Raw genomic sequence first — 20,768 nt, forward strand, 5'->3', positions numbered from 1 at the left:
TTGGTCTTGAGATGGAAATCAATGCAAGTGTTCTACTGTGCAACAGAGGCCTTTGGCAGCAGAAACAGTGGCTTTTTCGAGTGAAAAGTCCGTGCATGCATAGCATTCCTCGTTTCTCGATGAGGAGTAATTAGAGTAGTTAATTTAGTTATTTCATGTTGTAATTAATTAGTTAGCTAAACTAATTGTTTAATTTTGTCTTGTAATTAATTAGTTAACTAGAATAGTTAATTAATTCGGTTTGTAATAATTAGTTAAGTAGATTAGCTAAATTATTCATTTGGGTTTGTAATAGTTACTTAATTAGTTTAGCTTTAATTAGTTAGCTAGTTAGTTCATTCGGACCCTCCTGTGTGAGGGTGCAATGTTATAATAATGTGCATGTCTTCCAACCCCACGTCTTTCTCCCTTTTATTTACTAGTTTACGATGGTTAGTTTAGGGCATCATGTTTTGTTTAGCATCTCCCATGTTTGCATCCACTTGTCTTGCATGTATTGGGCTCGGTTCATTATTCTAACTTGCATTGTTAGTTTACTCTTTCTGTGAATTCGTGCTTAGACCGTATTCTATCAAATTAATCATATGACATATTAATAGCCAAGCCTAGTAATTGCATGTCGCATGTGTTGCATTAGTCATATTGAATAGTTAGGATCATGCATCTTTTTAACTCTTTCATCTTTTGGCTTGGAGTACTAAGTGAGCTTTTACTCACTTTAGCATATTGCATGCGTGTGATTGTTGCCATATCTAGCATGATTGCCGTGAGGCTAAGTGCTTAAATGCTAAACTGCTTGAATGCCTGTGGATGAAGGCTAGTTGCTTGAATTGGAATAATTTGAATAATGTTTATATGCGATCACTTTTTCAAGTGGTACATATTCGAAACAATTTTGCAAACAAACATGAATCAAGTGTTCCAATTTTTACAAATTAGTCTACACTTGTATGCGCATCACATAGTAATGCTAGCCTAATAATCAGAACAAGAGCATATAATATAAATAAGATTCATATCATGATTAGTAGAGGCCAATCTTTGATCGAGCGAGCAGGGGTGCTCAATTCATGACCTTCCCCTCTCGTACCTAAGTTCCCGAGCCGAGTCAATCTTGGTGATGACAGACACATGGTCTTTGGCACGAGTCATGAGTTTCCTAAATTTCCCAAAAATATTTAGGTGGCGACTCTGTATCTGGCAAAGAAATCCATTTTTGGCATTTTTGATTCAAAATCGATTTTCCAAAAAGATTTGTCAACTTGGGACTCTTTGGTGTTTATCTATTTCACATTGCACTTGTGGAATCAGATTCAAAACCGCGGGAGTCTGATACTGTAGGGCTTATTCGTCTCCCGAAATGGGGCACGAAAAGTTGAGCTACAACAATGCTCTGGCCATTTCATGGGCTAAGATGCCCATGGCCTTCTGACCTACTGGTTCAGCCACATTGACCTGACCAACCCCTTCTTCTTGCGCCGAAATATTATCCGATAAAGGCACCTCATACCTCCTAGGCCTACCACGCCTACCACCACCACGTCCACGTCCACAGCTCCCAGGGTGCCCCGGTAAAACCGGGGTTTGTGTTCCCATACTGTCAGAGCCCATAACTGGTCAGCCTTATGGTCATGCCTTGACAAGACAAGCCTCCAGCAAACCGTTCAGGAATGGCAGATAGAAAACACGGTGTCCTAGGCGCACCAATGCACATGCAATGCAAAGAAACACATAAGCGAAATCAAAACAGGATATCACAAGTTCGAGTCAAGTTCTCCAATTTCCCAAGCGGAGTCACCAGAAACTGTAGACGCGCCCGCGTGAGGCCTTCGTGCTACAGTTCGGACTCAATTTGTGTCACGGTTCTTAATCTGAACCAAAGAGTTCAAATCCGGCAAATCGTTTTGAGAAAACAGATTTTTAGAAAAGAAGTGCCAAACATGGACTGCTTTGCCAGATACAGAGTCGCCACCTAAATATTTTATTTTTGAAAATTTAGGAAACCCTGACTCGGTGCCAAAGGCCACGTGTCCGTCATCACCAAAGTTGCCTCAGCTCGGGAACTTGGGTACGATTGGGGAAGGTCAGCTATGAGCACCCCCTCTCGCCCGATCAGAAGATCGGCCTCTACTAACCATGATATCCAGTTTTGAAAACGTTATGTGTTCTTATTCCATTTATTAGCCTACAATTACTATGTTATGCGCTCAGCAAACAAGTATAGACCAAATCGCCTAAATTGGAACAAAACATTACATGTTCGTTTTGAAGATGGTTTGCTACTCGCAAGTAGGCTAAAATGCAGGTTTTGCCACCCTCGAGTGGGCTTTTAGAAAAGATGGTTTTGCCACTATCTAGTGGGCTTAAAACTCACAGTTTTAATGCATTATTCCAATTTAGGTAATTCAACCTCCATCCACAGGCATTCAAGCAGTTATAGCACATAAGCAGCTAGCCTCATGGTAATCATGCTGTTATGTCAACACTCACACACATACGGTATGCTAAAGCATGAATGCTTACCGAGTACTCCGAGCCAAAACAAAAACTAGTTAGTAATCATATGCATGATCCTAGTTCATGTTAAGATGGCTAATGCAACACATGCAAAATGCGACTAAGATAGGCTCGGCTAATCTATAATGACATGTGAAATGCTATAACTAATCACGTATTCAATTTGGAATTGAAATACAAATGCAGTTAGAACGATGGGCCGAGCCCGATGCATGCAAGACAAATGTATGAATGCACGCATGCATAGCATAAGGTATGCTAATTTAAATATGCCCTAGTCTACCATCATAAGCGGGTAAATAAAAGGGAAGAAAGACGTGGGGTTGGAAGACATACACGCACTCACGCACACTTATTACACAATTGCCCTCGCTCGGAGGGTCCGAATAAATATTACAGTCCGAATAGATAATACTAAATTAATTATTACAAAAAAACTTCTAATTAATTAACAAAATAAATGCAGAAAGAAGGTGGCCGCAGCCCTGCCTTGGGATGCGTGGATGATGCATGTTTGACTCGTCTCGCCCAGAAATTTGCTGCCATAGCACTGTTGCCTCTGTTGACACTGCCCTGCTCCTCTTAGGACTGTCAAAGTCCAAGGATATGCTCTTTGGAGATTGGGGAATGCCGCCGGCCAAGTAGGAACATCACCGGCCGAAGGGTGTGGTCACCGGCTACCTTTTTGTCTATCGGCCACAAATAAATAGCCGGCCGACACTGTATTTAGCCGACCGGCTAAAACTTCCCGTAGAACTTGCAGTTGACAGCAGCAGAGGGCAGGCAGTGTATGGCATGGAATTTCAAGCAAATGTAAGCATGGTCACACTCCCTATCATGCCATGGACTCAAGGGGGCATGACCCTCGATCCTCGGGCCATCAATTAGGCATGATGGCCTAAGAAGTCAAGCTTGCTATTCAATGAAAATGCATGCAACACACAAATGAATACCAAGACCCCATCATGTTAGAGTCAAGGGCCTCGGCGACCGAGGGTTGAGAGATGTTGCATCACTTGAAGTATGAACACTTCTCACCCCTCAAGTTTGGCTTGACACCCCAAGCTAAACAATGCAATGCAAGTATACAAACATGGCTCAAGCATGCAAATGAAGCTAAGGCACAAATCATGCCAAATGTGCAACAAGTATATGAGATAGCTCAACATTAAGCAAACATGCAAGCAGGATACAATGCAAGCATGCTTCTAATGTAATGTAACATGCTCATGCAAAGGCGGATTTAGACCACAAAGAGGGGGACCTCAGCCCACCCCAAAAACAGTGGCCAAAGGTGCCAAGATAATGGTGCCAATCATGTAAAACAAACATGCCAATCAACGAGCCCAAGACTAAGGTACAAAAGCCAACTCAAGCATGCCTAAAGGAAGACAAACATGGACATTAGACCAACAAAAATCAGTGCTATAGCATGTGAGAATGAGCCTCAAAACCCACACACATGGCATCCCAAAGCCTCAAACACATGGCCATGCACAATGACCTATCCCGAGACATGGAAGGCCAACATTTCAAGGCATGAAAGAGCTGATAAATGTAGACATGTAAGCATGGTATAGGGACTGAAATGGCATGTTAAATGATTCCAAATCGCTAAAATAGTCTAACCAATGCATGCTAGGGACTCACATCCTTAAGGCTCACAAATCAAAATGCATAGCAACTATATCAAACATGTCAAACATGACCAAATCAGTGGTCAACAGACCTTAAGCATGATGAAACATGGCCAAGAACTTCACAAAGTAAAACCACAGTATGGGAGCATGGTGGTCAAATGTCATGATGCATTTCTAGGTAAAAATAAGGGAATACAAAGCAAGTATATTAAGCATGTAAGAGACCACTAATTCAACCAAAAACAGAGGCATATTATGACCTAACAACATACAAAAACCTCTGAAATGGAACCAAAAACACCTAATCATGCATGCTACCCTTATAAGCCAAGAATATGCAAAAATGAGAGACCAAGGGAGAGGGGTGTCCCTCCCCTATGCAAGACCTTAGAACCCCTTCCTCACCACTGAAAATCCATTGGATTTCAGTGGTGAGAAGGCCAACACACCAAGGTAAACAAAGCTTGCCGAAAGAGCACAAAAAGAGGCCAAAAGAGACCTAAGAGGGGGAGGTCGACCCCAAACACCAAAACAACCTTAATGAAGAATTTTAAGCATGAAAATACAAGACTTTTTTCAGTTATACACAAAGCTTAAATCAACATGCAAGACAGGTCAAAAGCCAATGCAAGATTGGGGAAACTAAAGTAAAATAGTTACCCTTGAAGAACCCTTGATGAACAGCAAATGCAGCCCTCTTCTTTTGATCAAAATCAGTCCAAAAGCTCAAGAACAAACCCTCCAAGCCCCTCAAGGTCGGAGTAAAGTGTGATGGTGTGTGTGTTAGTGCAAAAATAAGGTAAAAATACATTTTTAGGCCACAAAACACACACAAGGGAGGAGAGAGAGGGAAATATAGAGAGAGAGGATATATATATCAGAATATAGGTATAAGCTCTGTGTCTTTTGTGTTTTTTTTTCTAACCCCCAACAATGGAAGAGGAGAGGTCCTTATATAGGCAAAGGAAATGGTTCTAAGCTTCTCAAAGAAGCTAAGTAAAAAGGAACAAAGGGGGCAAGGAGGTCAAGGCTTCTTGAGGAAGTTAGGACAACTGGCCAAGCTTCCTCAAGAAGCTTGACCAAAGGGTTCAACCTTCTAGAAGGAAAGGGGTGCAAAGGCTCAAAACAGCCACTTCATGCACGGGGAGGAGTGTTGGTGCATTCCAGCTGGCACAGCTGGCATGCACCAAGTCTGAAGGGTGCAAAAAGGTCACACCGGCCAGCAAAAGAGGTCACCAGCCAAATAAAGTGCCGGCCGGCCATATAGAGTGCCGACCGGCCATTGGTATTAAGAAACCATGGCCGGTGGCAGCAATTAATGGCCGGTGATGCAAAGGGAAGGCCGATGGGGTGTGGGGATGGCCAACAAGCCATTCCCTGCCTCTCAAAGCAAAAGCACAAGTATTTGGTGCAAAACCAAATTCAAGACGAACAAGTTGAGAGATCCTGAGGCAAGGCGCGCAACCAAGGCCTCCGGGAACTCAAAACGAATACGAACATGGATGATCACCGAGTGTTCCACCGATGACATCCAAGTCTTGAGGATGGTCAAAAATGGGGTGTCTACAGTTGCCCCTCTTTGACAGAACTTGAAAGTCATAACAATAATGGGAGTGATTGTCAAAGCCCAGAGACGACCCATTTTTGGCAAGGTCGAAGACTTAGACAAACATGCAAGGCAAAGATATGCGCCCGAAGGCAGGGGCAAAATGCAAGACAATGCACAAAGCCGAACATAACTTATGGTCATGCAAAGAAAGCTGTAACGAAGCATAACATGCGACAATTTTAAGCAAGCATACACCAAACTACACTACGATGCAGAAAGGATGTAAGAGAATTATGTAATTCTCGATACGTCTCACTCGGATAATACAATACCTGCGCGGTTCGTCTGGTTGCACCAGCCTCAAATGAACCGTACATACAATATCGTGCCTGAAAGAAAGAAAACTTAACGAGTACAGATATTGTTAGCAATATGCATAACATGCAATCGAAAGTGCGTGACAACGCAAGTTGAGTGGGATGCATAACAATGCCGTGAAGGCACAAACACATGTAAGTAAAGAACACGTGACAACGTACACAATGTGTATAAAGAAATTTGAACACATGTAAGTAAAGCATGCGAACTACGCAAGCAATGTGTAGAGAAACTTGAAATTGAACACATGTAAGTAAAGCATGCGGTCTACGCAAGCAATGTGTATTGAAACTTGAAATTGAACACATGTAAGTAAAGCATGCGGTCTACGCAAGCAATGTGTATTGAAACTTGAAATTGAACATATGTAAGTAAAGCATGCGGTCTACGCAAGCAATGTGTATTGAAACTTGAAATTGAGCACATGTAAGTAAAGCATGCGGTCTACGCAAGCAATGTGTATTAAAACTTGAAATTGAACACATGTAAGTAAAGCATACGGTCTACGCAAGCAATGTGTATTGAAACTTGAAATTGAACACATGTAAGTAAAGCATGCAGTCTACGCAAGCAATGTGTATTGAAACTTGAAATTGAACACATGTAAGTAAAGCATAACGCAACAACGCATGCAATGTGTATAGAAACTTGAAATTGAACACATGTAAGTAAAGCATGCGGTCTACGCAAGCAATGTGTATTGAAACTTGAAATTGAACACATGTAAGTAAAGCATGCGGTCTACGCAAGCAATGTGTATTGAAACTTGAAATTGAACACATGTAAGTAAAGCATGCGGCCTACGCAAGCAATGTGTATAAAAAGGAACTTGAAATTGAACACATGTAAGTAAAGCATAACGCAACAACGCATGCAATGTGTATAGAAACTTGAACACATGTAAGTAAAACCTACGCAAACAATGTGTATAAAAAGGAACTTGAAATATGGTAAGGACCATTTATTCATGATGTTGAAATGCCAAGCACTGTAACATGGTATAATTGAAGTGATTTGTGGAATTCACAAGATACGAAAAGGATACGGGAAGGGACGTTCCTTGCGCGTACCGAGCATCGCTCATAGAAGACACGGTTTGAGGTCAACTCGAAGGCCTACTAATGTGTCGAAAGTGTACTTTCTTGCACTGTCTCGAGTAATGGAGGTGCCAAAACACATAGCTGACCCGAACAAGGGCGCGGGAGGTGCGTTGACCACAAGGGGAGGTTACCAGTATCAATTCCGATACTTTGCTGCCCCGCTCTTCTTTTTGCTTTACTTTTCTTTTTACTAGTAGTTTGAACACATTGCACTGCCTTAAGCAGGTTTTACCTTTTCAAAAATGTGTATTTTGCAAAACACATGAGGGAAATGAAATAACCATTTTAACCAAAATGATGTTACATTTGTGCTTTCCTAAGAATCGCATCACATGGTATCACATAACAATGTGAATGAAATTGAACTCGGTTTGAAAATTGAGCATTCGCATCGTAATAATCAGGTAGTGAACCGACTTACAACTCGACAAGCAAAGCAGGGAAACTTAATAAGCTAACCACATGCGAGTACAGCTCAACAAGCAACGAAGACTTGAAAAGAGTGAAATACAACTCGATAAGCAAATTTACAACAACTCGATAAGCAAATGGGCGTGACGCCGCAAAATCCATCACCGGAGGACCTTGGAAGTGGTGGCATTCCCCAAATTCTCAGCATAAACAGTTCATAGAACAAGGAGGAAGACCACCAGCCAAGGGTGGAGGCTATCGGCCATGATAACTTGTCACCGGCCAAAAGTGGTGGTCGGTCAGCACTATATTTGGCCGGCCGGCCGTGGATGAAAGAATCACCAGAATGTTGACACCTGTCCTCCACTCAATCTTATCCCCTACAAAAGGCCTCAGCTTCGTAGTTCTACTCAATTCAACACTGATTTGCTCGAAATTGAGGGATTTCTTGCCCAGAATCTCTCGTCCTGGATTAACAACTCGGATGGCTCGGAAAAGCTGAATTTCTGGGGTTTCGACATAAATGCACTATTCACTCTGAGTCGCTCTCCACTGCACTTTCCATTTCTTCATGCCGCAGCGAGGTTTTGGAACCCGGTGACTCATGTCTTTAGCTTTAGCGGGCAAGAGGTATGCCCTACTTTCGAAGATTTTCAAGCTTTAATGAAATCCGAGCGTGACGAGGAGATCTTACCCCAGCTTAACTTTGGTCATGTTCAGAGCTTAGGGCGAATGTGTGGACTCACTATGTATTACGCTCGATCTCTGATTTGTGATGGAATGCTAGATATTCCGAGTTTGATTCATCAATTTTCGGATACTGGTGACCGTGGCGACCATCATTGGCAAGGCTTCCGACGACATGCCCTCTGTTTGTGCATGCTATCTCATTTTCTATTTTCCTCAAGCTCCGGGGGATCTAGCGTCCAATTGATCGAGGTTGTCCTAGGCTTAAAGGAGGGAAAAAGCTGCATTACCATGACTCTGGCAGAGACGTTGATGGGCTTAGACGCCTTTTATCATCGAGAGACGACCAGATTTGCGGGGAGTCCACTACTGCTGCAGTATTGCTCACATTACTCGACCCTTAAGCTCGATTTTTTCTCACAAAATCCCTTTTCTCACTTTTCTCTCATCGTACTTCTCTCTATTCTTTATTCTCTCATTTTTCATCCCTTCCCAAGTGTGGTTGATGGATAAGTTGCAGGTTGTGGACTCTTGCCCAGCATACTCAGCTCGCGGCTACTTCTTTAGGCAACGTCTAGTCAATGCCCTTGACGAGGGATGGTGGTTTGATTGGATGTGCAGCTTGTCCGCAGACCGCATTGCTTGGCGGTGCCCTTGGCTCAATCTGCCGGCAATGGGCTACACAGCATGTCCCAACAGATTGGGATTCAGTTGATTGGCTTGACCCATTGCGTATTCTATTTCCCGTTCCGATTCCAGCGCCAGTTTGGCCATGACCAGATTTGCCCCGCAGAGGGGATAGAATATCGAGTTGCCTTTCCGCTTCGAGGTGCACAACTTGCTCGGTAGGCCGCAGCGTAGAGGACTAGAGAACTCCTGGCCCCCGCTCCTACTTTCAGTTGTACTTTGTCTGATGAGTGCATAGATTGGCTTAATGAGGAGGCACAGATTGGGCCCAGCTTGGCACCGAGGGTTTCGACCAGCTCTGGGAGGGGGCGCAGGAGCACCTGACTTGGCTATGCCCCAGATTTATTGCTTTATTATTACTTTCAAGTTTTCCTTATGAATGTAATAAACAGCAACTTTAATTTGTATGCAAGAGCAGGAGGACTTTTGTACTGAAATCAATGAAATTTGAAGGTTATGGTACTGAAAATTTCCCATTTTGGTCTAGAGATGGTCTTAGTTGTAAAAGATTAATTTGAACAAAGTCAACTTTTATCAAAACTTTTCAAAACTATTTTCGATATGGATCAGAACTGGACACGCCTGAAATCTATCACTAAGATGCACAACCCCGGATCCCTGCAACTGGAAAGTTGCCCCTAGTCTAAATAGCACTGCAGCACTGCATGGCAACGGAAAGTTGCCCCTAGTCTGAAAAACACTATACCGGAGATCATAACCAGACTCTTGGATGCTGAATAGACAAAGATGGCCCAAGACGATCAAATGGACAAAGTTGATCGGGGAAGTGTTTATGGCTGAACTTCAGGATGAAGCTGCCTACGTATCCCAAAGATGGGAATCAAGCCTTACGTAGTTCGGGCTTAGGTTCACTCGAGTATTTTCACTCTCCTTTTACGCTCTAACTTTTGCCAAGGCCGCCCTTTGCGGGTTTTCAACCTTGTGAGCTTAGTTTTTATATTTTCCGATTTTCTATGCTCTACCTTTTGCCTAGGTCGCCCTTTCGGGTTTTCGGCCTAGCGAGCCTCTCAAGGGTAATATTTCTTTAACTTGTCCATGTTGATTGGTTGGGAGAACTCTAGGCCATCTAGATCTATCAGAACCACAGCTCCACCTGACCAAATAGCTTTGATGATGTAGGGACCAGTCCAATTGGGTCTGAACTTGCCCCTTGGGTCGTGGATGGGAGCTCAGTTGTCCTTGAGCACCAAATCTCCTTCCTTTAGATTCCTAGACTTGACTTTCTTTTTGAAAGCCCGGGCGATTCTGCGCTGATAACCTTGAACATGGTATAGTGCTTTCAGTCTTCTCTCATCAAAGAGCATGAGTTCCTCAAACCTGCTCTACTGCCAATCTGCTTCGGCTATTTGACACTCAACCAATACTCGCAATGACGGAACCTCAATTTCGATAGGTAGAACGGCCTCCATTCCATAAACCAATGAATACGGAGTCACTCCGGTAGAAGTTCTAATTGAAGTCCTGTAGCCCCACAGAGCAAACGGCAGCTTATCTGGCCAATCCCGGTAGGTTTCCACCATCTTCCGCAGTATGTGCTTGATATTCTTGTTGGCGGCCTCAACTGCTCCGTTGGTCTGCGGCCGGTATGTGGACGACTTATGCAAAGCCACATTGTATTTCTTTAACAAATCAATTACCTCCTTCTTGAAATGGGAACCATTGTCTGAAATAATCTCGTTTGGGACCCCATAACGGCAGATGATGTTGTTTCTGATGAATTTCGCAACATGTGAAGCCTTCAACACCGCATAAGATTAGGCCTCGACCCACTTCGTAAAGTAATCTATCGCGACCAGGATGAACTCGTGCCCATTCGACCCCTTCGGAGTAATAGCCCCGATCACATCGATTCCCCAAACTGAAAATGGTCATGGCGAAGTCATATTGTACAGCTTTGACGGCGGAATGTTCATGCGATTCGCATGGATCTGACATTCGCATGGAATGTTCATCGCCGAACAAAGCCGATACAATCCTCCTCCATGGTGGACCAGTAGTAACCCTGTCTGAGGATCTTCCGCGCTAGCATTACCCCATTCATATGTGCTCCACATTCTCCTTCATGGATGGCCTCCGTCAGGCGTTTTGATTCTTCAGCTTCAACGCATAGCTTATGCATTCCCAGATGACCTCTCTTGTACAATTTACCTCCACAGATGATGAACTGAACGGCCATTCTTCTGATTGCCCTTTTATCCTTGGCATTTACCCCTGGCGGGTATGCTTCCTTCTCCAAGAAATTCCAAATGTCGTAATACCAGGGGTTTTCATCTTGAACTTCATCTATGGCAGCAATTGACTCGTATGCTGGCGCGAATTTCTGGTCAATGATGACGGGACGCATCGGGACTCCGGACGGGATGTCTATCATGGAAGATAGAGTTGCTAAAGAATCTGCGAACCTGTTGTTCTCTCTTAGTAGATGAGCAAAATTTAGCTTCTCAAACCGAGGGATTAACAAGTCCAGGGTCCGGTGATACATCATCATCTTTTCTTCTTTGACTTTCCAGTCTCCTTTTGCTTGAGACACAACAAGGTTTGAGTCCCCGATGACGTCCAACCATCTTACCCCTAGTTCCAAGGCTGCTTCTAGACCGGCAATGCATGCCTCATATTCTGCTTCGTTGTTCGAGACTTTGAATCGGAGTTTGAATGCTAGAGGGATACAGGAGTTGTCGGGTGCTATTAGCAACACCCTTATCCCATACCCATACTGGTTGGACGCTCCGTCAAAATACATCGTCCAAAACTCGTCGTCGATATGCAAAATGGCCTCATCTGGGAATGAGTACTCAACTGCTTCACCCCCTTCCACTGGATGGTCGACTAAGAACTCTGCCACCGCTCTTCCCTTGACTGACTTGCGTGTCACATATTTCAGCTCGAATTCGGAAAGCAACAGCAACCAACGAGCTAGCCTACCCGTAAGTGCCGGTTTCTCGAAAAGATATTTGATGGGATCGAGTCGTGAAACCAACATTACGGAGTGAGCTAACAGGTAGTGCCGCAGCTTCCTGGTAGCCCATACCAAAGCTAAGAAAGCCTTCTTCAATGGTGTGCAGCGAGTCTCATACTCTAGCATCTTCTTGCTCAGATAGTAGATGGCTCTTTCCACTTTGTCCTCTAATTCTTGCGCAAGCATGCAGCCCATTGTGGTCTCGGTTACCGAAAGATACAATATCAATGGTCTCCCCGACTCTGGTGGTGACAACACAGGCGGGTTCTGTAAGTATTCCTTGATCTGTTCAAAAGCAGCTTGGCATCGGCCGTCCCATTGGAATTTCTTTCCTTTCTTCAGGAGACCAAAAAGTGGTTCACAAGTCAAGGTTAATTTTGAGATAAACCGTCTTATGAATTGCACTTTACCCAAAAAGCCTCGCACCTCCTTTTCAGTCCTTGGTGGTGGCATTTCTAGGATGGCCTTGATTTTGAAAGGGTCGACTTCGATACCCCTTTGTGTAATCAGGAACCCCAACAGTTTTCCCGCTGTAACACCAAACGTACACTTCTAAGGATTCAGCCGCAACCGAAATTCTCTGATCCTTCGAAAGAACTTTTGCAAAGCGATGTAGTGGCCCTCTCATTCTTTGGACTTGACAATCATGTCGTCCACGTGCACCTCCGCCTCTTTGTGGATCATGTCATGCAATATTGTGGTCGCGGCCCGTTGATATGTAGCTCCAGCATTCTTCAGCCCAAACGGCATCACTCTATAACAGTATGTCCCCCACGGGGTGGTGAAAGCAGTCTTCTCCCGGTCTTCGGGTGCCATCACTATCTGATTGTAACCTGAGAAGCCATCCATAAACGAAAGCAAAGCATGCCCCGCCGTAAAATCCACCAACTCATCAATATGTGGCAAGGGGAAGTCGTCCTTCGGACTAGCTCTATTCAAATCCCTGAAGTCCACACATACTCGGATCTTGCCATCCTTCTTCGGCACCGGAACAATGTTGGCCAGCCAAGTCGGGTATTCGGATACCAGCAGGAAGCCTGCATCGATTTGCTTGGTGACCTCTTCCTTAATCTTGATGGCCCAGTCCGAACGAATCCTTCTGAGTTTCTGTTTGACAGGTCGGGCCTCGTGGTCAAGAGGGATCTGGTGCTGTACAATCTCAGGATCGATTCCAAGCATGTCTTCGTAGGACCACGCGAAAACATCCTTGAAATCTTTTAATAAAGCGACTAAGCGCTCGCGTTCCTCCGAAGACAACGTGGACCCGATCTGGACCAGTCGCGGGTCCTTCTCAGTACCAATATTCACAGTAGTGATTTCATCAACTAAAGGTTTAACAAATCTTTCCTGCTCTTGATCAATTAATCGTTGCAAAATCGAAGGAATTTCTTCCTCGTCGTTTTCGTCAAAATTTTGAAAGTCCTGATTTAAGCAATATATCAAAGGCACAGAAAAGTACTCGGAAACCACATCCACATTATTCTCATTAAGTACTTCCAAACCGTCTGATTCTTTTGTTACAATAGACTCAAAGGAGAAAGAAAAAGACGACCTGGACAGGACTGTGGCATCCGGGTTATCACCCCCAGGAATACTGGACTCAGACTCAGTTGAGCTGGAACCTGATTCCGACTCACAAGACTCGGTGGAATCAGATTCCGGCTCACTACCTGACACAGTGCTGCTTGATAAAAATCCCTCTTCGTATTGCCAAACGAGATAGGGTGCGATGGATGCATCCAAAATAGTTGCTGGTAGGCCCGCAGCTGTTCCATTCCCGATCATGCATACCGAGAAGTTATCTCCCGAGCACTTCTATTCGATCGGAAGATCTGAAAGTAGACATGCCAGCGCTACCCCCATTTCATTTTTAGCGTCCTCAAACTGCATTTCCTTACTCTGCTCAGCCTCAGCTAATGGGTCTGTCTGCTTTCCGGCAACGTGATCCCCAGGTAACTACAGGTCAAAGAAAATCTAAAACCCCGGCACACGCTTCCTCTCTACGTTCAGCCACGGCTCTGGGAAGCCACAGAACGGAAAGTCCTCCCCCTCCCAGATGAAGCGTCCGTTTAGGGTACCCTGCATTAAGTCAAAAGGCTTCCCCATCTGTTTCGCTCTGGCTCTTCCGGCCATTTCCTTTCCTTTGCTTACCCAATCCTCTTTGGTGGGCAGATAACCCAAGCCAAAGGTATGTGGGTTATGTGGCACCTCGGCGAATGCTGCGACGCCCTTCCAGCCGCTCTTTCCCAATCCCATCCCGGGGATATGTTGAAGCTTGTTCATGAGGTACACCGCTTGAGCACTGACATATACCCCCTCGTTAGCAGCCATGACGTTTTGTACAACCCGAGCCTCAGCAAGGGTGAAACCTGACATAAACACGTCCTCCATGACGTGTTCAATTTCCAAAACTGGTGTAGATACTTCCGGCGGTGAATGGATCGATGAATTCCCAAAAACAATGGCTACTCCCTTTTCATAGGGGTATTTCACCATTTGATGCAAGGTAGAAGAAACTGCCTTGACTTGATACAGCCACGGCCGCCCCAAGAGTAGATTGAAAGTGGCGGGAACCTCAAGGATGTGAAAGTCAATTTCATGTTGCCCTGGCCCAACCTTGGTCTAGATCTTCACTGTTCCCATGACTTCTCGGCTTGTATTGTCGTATGCCCGAATCACCTGGGCTGTTGGTACGAAGTCCGCAGTCTTCAAGCCAATTGCATAGGCAGTCCTTGCTGGACATACATTGATGGCGGACCCTGTGTCGACAAGCACCACGAGTATCCATTTGTTTCTGCATTCCACGGAGATGTAGAGTGGCTTGTTGTGGTTCGCACCCTCAGGTGGCAGTTCTTTGTCAAAAAAGGTTAGCATCAGGGTAGCTCCTCCCGAAAAAACTAAGCCTACTAGCTGTTCCGGCGTAGTTTCTATCGAAAGCTTTGCCTTGTCCATGGCTGATAGGATAGCCTGTCTGTGCACTCGTGACGCCATAAGCAGTCCCCAGATAGAGATGTCTGCTTGTATCTTTTTTAACTGTTTTAGTACAGCCTCTTCTTCGACTTGCTTCTCTTTCTGTCTCTCAGTTTCCTTATCTTTCCCAGATGCCTCCGGCTGGTCTAGGTGCGGGGGCTTGAAATACCGTCCGCTTCTCGTCATGTGGTCGACTTCTCCAAGGTACCAGGTGCCATCGGGTTGGTTGTTCCCCCAATCTTCGTCTGTATGGGCAAGACATAAATCCTCATCTTCCCACCACATTTCATCAGCAGCCGACAGACACCTATCCGGTTCTGGTATGATTGTTCTCGTACTCGCGGTACATTCCACCCCTATACTCGCAGCATTCTCCGTTCCTGCGCACACAGCAATTTCAGTCCCTACATGGGCCTTTGCTTTTCTGATACTCACAGGATCTTCAAATCTTTCTTGTTCCGACCGTATCAACACAGCTGGCTGCTCAATAATTCCTTCATTCAGAATGCTCCAATCCCGAGCGGAATTCTTAACACCGGCGCTCTTCGGTGATGTATTCTGTTCTCTGACTCTTTCGACTATCACCGACATCCGTGCCCCTGCCGGACTCTGTCCTGGTTGGAACTCTTCCACCACATTTGGTTGATCATCTAACCACCCAGTAGCCTCTGCTGATTCCTCATAGTCAAACCAGTTGACTGTAGCGCCCCCTAGATCTTGGTCACTGTAAAACTAGAGATTGGCAAGGTCTTCTTCCACAGCCTTTAAATCATCTGTTCCCTGCCCCAGACTATCCCCTTGGATCACACACAATTCTCCCCCTATTGGTAATTCCACATCTGGCCCATCCTGGCCTATTGATGAAATGTAGTCACCCGGACTATATGTCTTCTCAACACGACTCCCAGATTCTGCAGACTCTGACTCAACAACCTTCTTCTCTTTTGCGATCTCCTCTCTCTTGTTCTCGATAGTCACCACCGTTGGCTTAGGTCGGGTCATGGAGATGTCCATCATGCACAAGTCAGTGCAGTCGGGAAGGAGTACCTCTGGTTTAGGCAGGTGGGAAGGAGTGATATAGATGCTAGGATCGTAAGGCCCGAACCCAGTTTGGATGAAGTTGATCCTTTTAGGCGGTGGAGCTTGGTTATGTGTGGGGAGAGGGTTTGCTGTAACATTGGGTATCTCGGGAGGCAGAATCACCCCATTATCAATGAGATCTTAAATCTCATGACGTAGTCGGAAGCACAGATCGGTGTCATGACCGTGCTGTTGGTGAAATGCGCAATATTTGGCTGGGTTGTGGGTAGGGGGAAGTCTTTCTGGTAAGGGCCGCGATTCTAGGGGCTTCAAATACCCTTTTCTGATTAAAACCCCCAGAGCTTTGGATAAGGGCATATACAGTGGAGCGAAGGTTCTTGTGTTTTTTAGGTGGGTATTTGGCTGTTTGGGTATGGCTTCCGGACACGCCGGAGAATGGCGCAGCTGCCATGGTTCTTGGAGGGAGGTTGGTGGTGACCATGCTCACTTCGGAGGCTCTTGTAGTTGTAGTACCGCTCGGGCCTGCATTAGTGTTGCGATTGAAAGTTCTTCGGGGTTGCTCCCGGTCATTATCAATTAAGCCTTGCTTTAAGGCATCCTCAATCTGCACCCCCATTTCATGTAGATCAGAAAAGGTAGGGAAGGGGAGCACAATCATCTTTTGCATCAACTTCGACTGAAGATTGCGCACAATCATCCGAATCTGGTCTTTGTCTGTAGGCCTTAGGGTCATCATCAAAGCCTTGGCCCTCCATCTAGTCACGAATTCTGAGAAGCTCTCTTTAGGCTCTTGCTCGTTGTCTCGAGATCACGAGTTGTAATCTTGATTTGTGTATTGTATGAGTATTGCGTAATGAAGGCCTCAGCCATCTCGTCCCAGTTTCTCTTGACATCATCTTCTAATTTGGCATACCATATGGCCGCCATACCCGACAGGGTTCGGCCGAACAGAGACAGCTTCTGAAGTCTGCTAAGACCCATTGGCCTTAAGATGTCTGAAAACAATCTCAAGTGCACCATGGGGTCCCCGGATCCATCAAATCGATCAATGTGCGGCATTTTGAATATGTCAGGCAGCGTCACAGCTGCGTCGGTATATCCATCTTCGATGTCAGGGATGGTCTTGACTCCCTGGGATCTTTTGAACAGCTTTTCGAGCTTGCTCAACTTCAATGCTGTGGGATCTGTCTCGAACTCAAAGGGAGAGTCCGGTAGGTTGGTGGGTGTTTTGGATAACTGGGGTTGGATTTGGGGTAGGATCGGGGGTAGAGGTGGTCCCGTGGGAATGTCCGTATCATTCTGAACATTAGCTGTCTCCCCAGGGGTGGGAATTCCTGGCGGGAGAGGAACTTGTTGCGAAGCAGATGCTCCGGTTTGTTGCTGTAACCTTACAATTAACTCTGCTTGTTCATTCATAACCGTGGCCTACTGCTTGGCGAACTCTGCCTGTCGGACAGCATCCTACTGCATCATTTTCATACTCTCTTGGAGCTGGGGCACCATCTCCTCTAAATTGGCCATACTGTTCTGATCTGATTGTATTACCGGTATATATTCCCTTTCTGCGGGAGAAACAGAACCCTGATCCCTACTGTACTCAGGTGGGGAAGACAAAGCCCTCTGTACTGACTGTTGAACTGATATCCTCTGCCTAACTGCCCTCCGTCTAGTAACCAGGGGTAAAGAGTGGTACACTGGTTGTCCGTCTACCAGATCCTTAGATCGATGGAGCCGATGACCTCTAATCCAGAGTACTTGGGGAATATCTACTGGGTCAGAAGCAATTGTGCTCGACTACCTAGTAAAAAGATAAATAAAGCAAATAAATAAACGGGCAATTGGACAGCGTAACAACATAAAATAAACACAACATGCAGTTGGGTATCACAACAAATTGCCCACAAGCTGAATGTACTGTTCCTTAATCACTAATCACCGTTTCCAAATCGTTGTCCCAAAGTCTAAATCTGATACCCATAGATGACTGATTCCCAAAAACACTGATGCCCACAGGCCTGACACTCAGACTTGCGAACTGATACATGTGTTCCCCTGCATAGATGCACTCTAAAAACACATAGCAAGTAAAGAGAGCCAAAACACCCCTATGGAGGGGGTAGGGTTTCCCTGTCCTATTTTGTCAGGAGCTAGGGTTTCACTACGCACGCAGCATTTTTCAAACAACCTAACATCGAGTAAGCAACCTGTCTTAGTTTGGAATTGTCACTATGGATTTCGATATGCACTAGGTCGAATGGTCGAAAAGGGTGCCCCGGTAAAACCAGGGTTTGTGTTCCCATACTGTCAGAGCCCATAACCGGTCAGCCTTATGGTCATGCCTTGACAAGACAAGCCTCCGACAAACCGTTCAGGAATGGCAGATAGCAAACACGGTGTCCTAGGCGCACCAATGCACATGCAATGCAAAGAAACACATAAGTGAAATCAAAACAGGATATCACGAGTTCGAGTCAAGTTCTCTAATTTCCCCAGCGGAGTCGCCAGAAACTATAGACGCGCCCGCGTAAGGCCTTCGTGCTATAGTTCGGACTCAATTTGTGTCACGATTCTTAATCTGAACCAAAGAGTCCAAATCCGGCAAATCGTTTTGAGAAAACAGATTTTTAGAAAAGAAGTGCCAAACATGGACTGCTTTGCCAGATACAGAGTCGCCACCTAAATATTTTATTTTGAGAAATTTAGGAAACCCTGACTCGGTGCCAAAGGCCACGTGTCCGTCATCACCAAAGTTGCCTCGGCTCGGGAACTTGGGTACGATTGGGGAAGGTCAGCTATGAGCACCCCCTCTCGCCCGATCCGAAGATCGGCCTCTACTAACCATGATATCCAGTTTTAAAAACGCTATGTGTTCTTATTCCATTTATTAGCCTACAATTACTATGTTATGCGCGCAGCAAACATGTATAGACCAAATCGCCTAAATTGGAACAAAACATTGCATGTTCGTTTTGAAGATGGTTTGCTACTCGCAAGTAGGCTAAAATGCAGGTTTTGCCACCCTTGAGTGGGCTTTTAGAAAAGATGGTTTTGCCACTATCTAGTGGGCTTAAAACTTACAGTTTTAATGCATTATTCCAATTTAGGTAATTCAACCTCTATCCACAGGCATTCAAGCAGTTATATCACATAAGCAGCTGGCCTCATGGTAATCATGTTGTTATGTCAACACTCACACGCATGCGGTATGCTAAAGCATGAATGCTTACCGAGTACTCCGAGCCAAAACAAAAACTAGTTAGTAATCATATGCATGATCCTAGTTCATGTTAAGATAGCTAATGCAACACATGCAAAATGCAACTAAGATAGGCTCGGCTAATCTATAATGACATATGAAATGCTATAACTAATCACGTATTCAATTTGGAATTGAAATACAAATGCAGTTAGAATGATGCGCCGAGCCCGATGCATGTAAGACAAATGTATGAATGCACGCATGCATAGCATAAGGTATGCTAATATAAATATGCCCTAGTCTACCATCATAAGCGGGTAAATAAAAGGGAAGAAAAACGTGGGGTTGGAAGACATACACACACTTATTACACAATTGCCCTCGCTCGGAGGGTCCGAATAAATATTACAGTCCGAATAAATATTACAGTCCGAATAGATAATACTAAATTAATTATTACAAAAAAACTTCTAATTAATTAACAAAATAAATACAGAAAGAAGGTGGCCGCAGCCCTACCTTGGGATGCGTGGATGATGCATGTTTGACTCGTCTCGCCCGAAAATTTGCTGCCATAGCACTGTTGCCTCTGTTGACACTGCCCTGCTCCTCTTAGGATTGTCAAAGTCCAAGGATATGCTCTTTGGAGATTGGGGAATGCCGCCGGCCAAGTAGGAACATCACCGGCCGAAGGGTGTGGTCACTGGCTACCTTTTTGTCTATCGGCCACAAATAAATAGCCGGCCCGCACTGTATTTAGCCGACCGGCTAAAACTTCCTGCAGAACCTGCAGTTGACAGCAGCAGAGGGCAGGCAGTGTATGGCATGGAATTTCAAGCAAATGTAAGCATGGTCACACTCCCTATCATGCCATGGACTCAAGGGGGCATGACCCTCGATCCTCGGGCCATCAATTAGGCATGATGGCCTAAGAAGTCAAGCTTGCGATTCAACGAAAATACATGCAACACACAAATGAATACCAAGACCCCATCATGTTAGAGTCAAGGGCCTCGGCGACCGAGGGTTGAGAGATGTTGCATCACTTGAAGTATGAACACTTCTCACCCCTCAAGTTTTGCTTGACACCCCAAGCTAAACAATGCAATGTAAGTATACAAACATGGCTCAAGCATTCAAATGAAGCTAAGGAACAAATCATGCCAAATGTGCAACAAGTATATGAGATAGCTCAACATTAAGCAAACATGCAAGTAGGATACAATGCAAGCATGCTTCTAATGTAATGTAACATGCTCATGCAAAGGCGGATTTAGACCACAAAGAGGGGGACCTCAGCCCACCCCAAAAACAGTGGCCAAAGGTGCCAAGATAATGGTGCCAATCATGTAAAACAAACATGCCAATCAACGAGCCCAAGACTAAGGTACAAAAGCCAACTCAAGCATGCCTAAAGGAAGACAAACATGGACATTAGACCAACAAAAATCAGTGCTATAGCATGTGAGAATGAGCCTCAAAACCCACACACATGGCATCCCAAAGCCTTAAACACATGGCCATGCACAATGACCTATCCAGAGACATGGAAGGCCAACATTTCAAGGCATGAAAGAGCTGATAAATGTAGACATGTAAGCATGGTATAGGG

Source organism: Camellia sinensis, chromosome 3 (assembly GCF_055761805.1).
Source record: "Camellia sinensis isolate YWXY chromosome 3, ASM5576180v1, whole genome shotgun sequence".
NCBI lineage: Eukaryota > Viridiplantae > Streptophyta > Magnoliopsida > Ericales > Theaceae > Camellia > Camellia sinensis.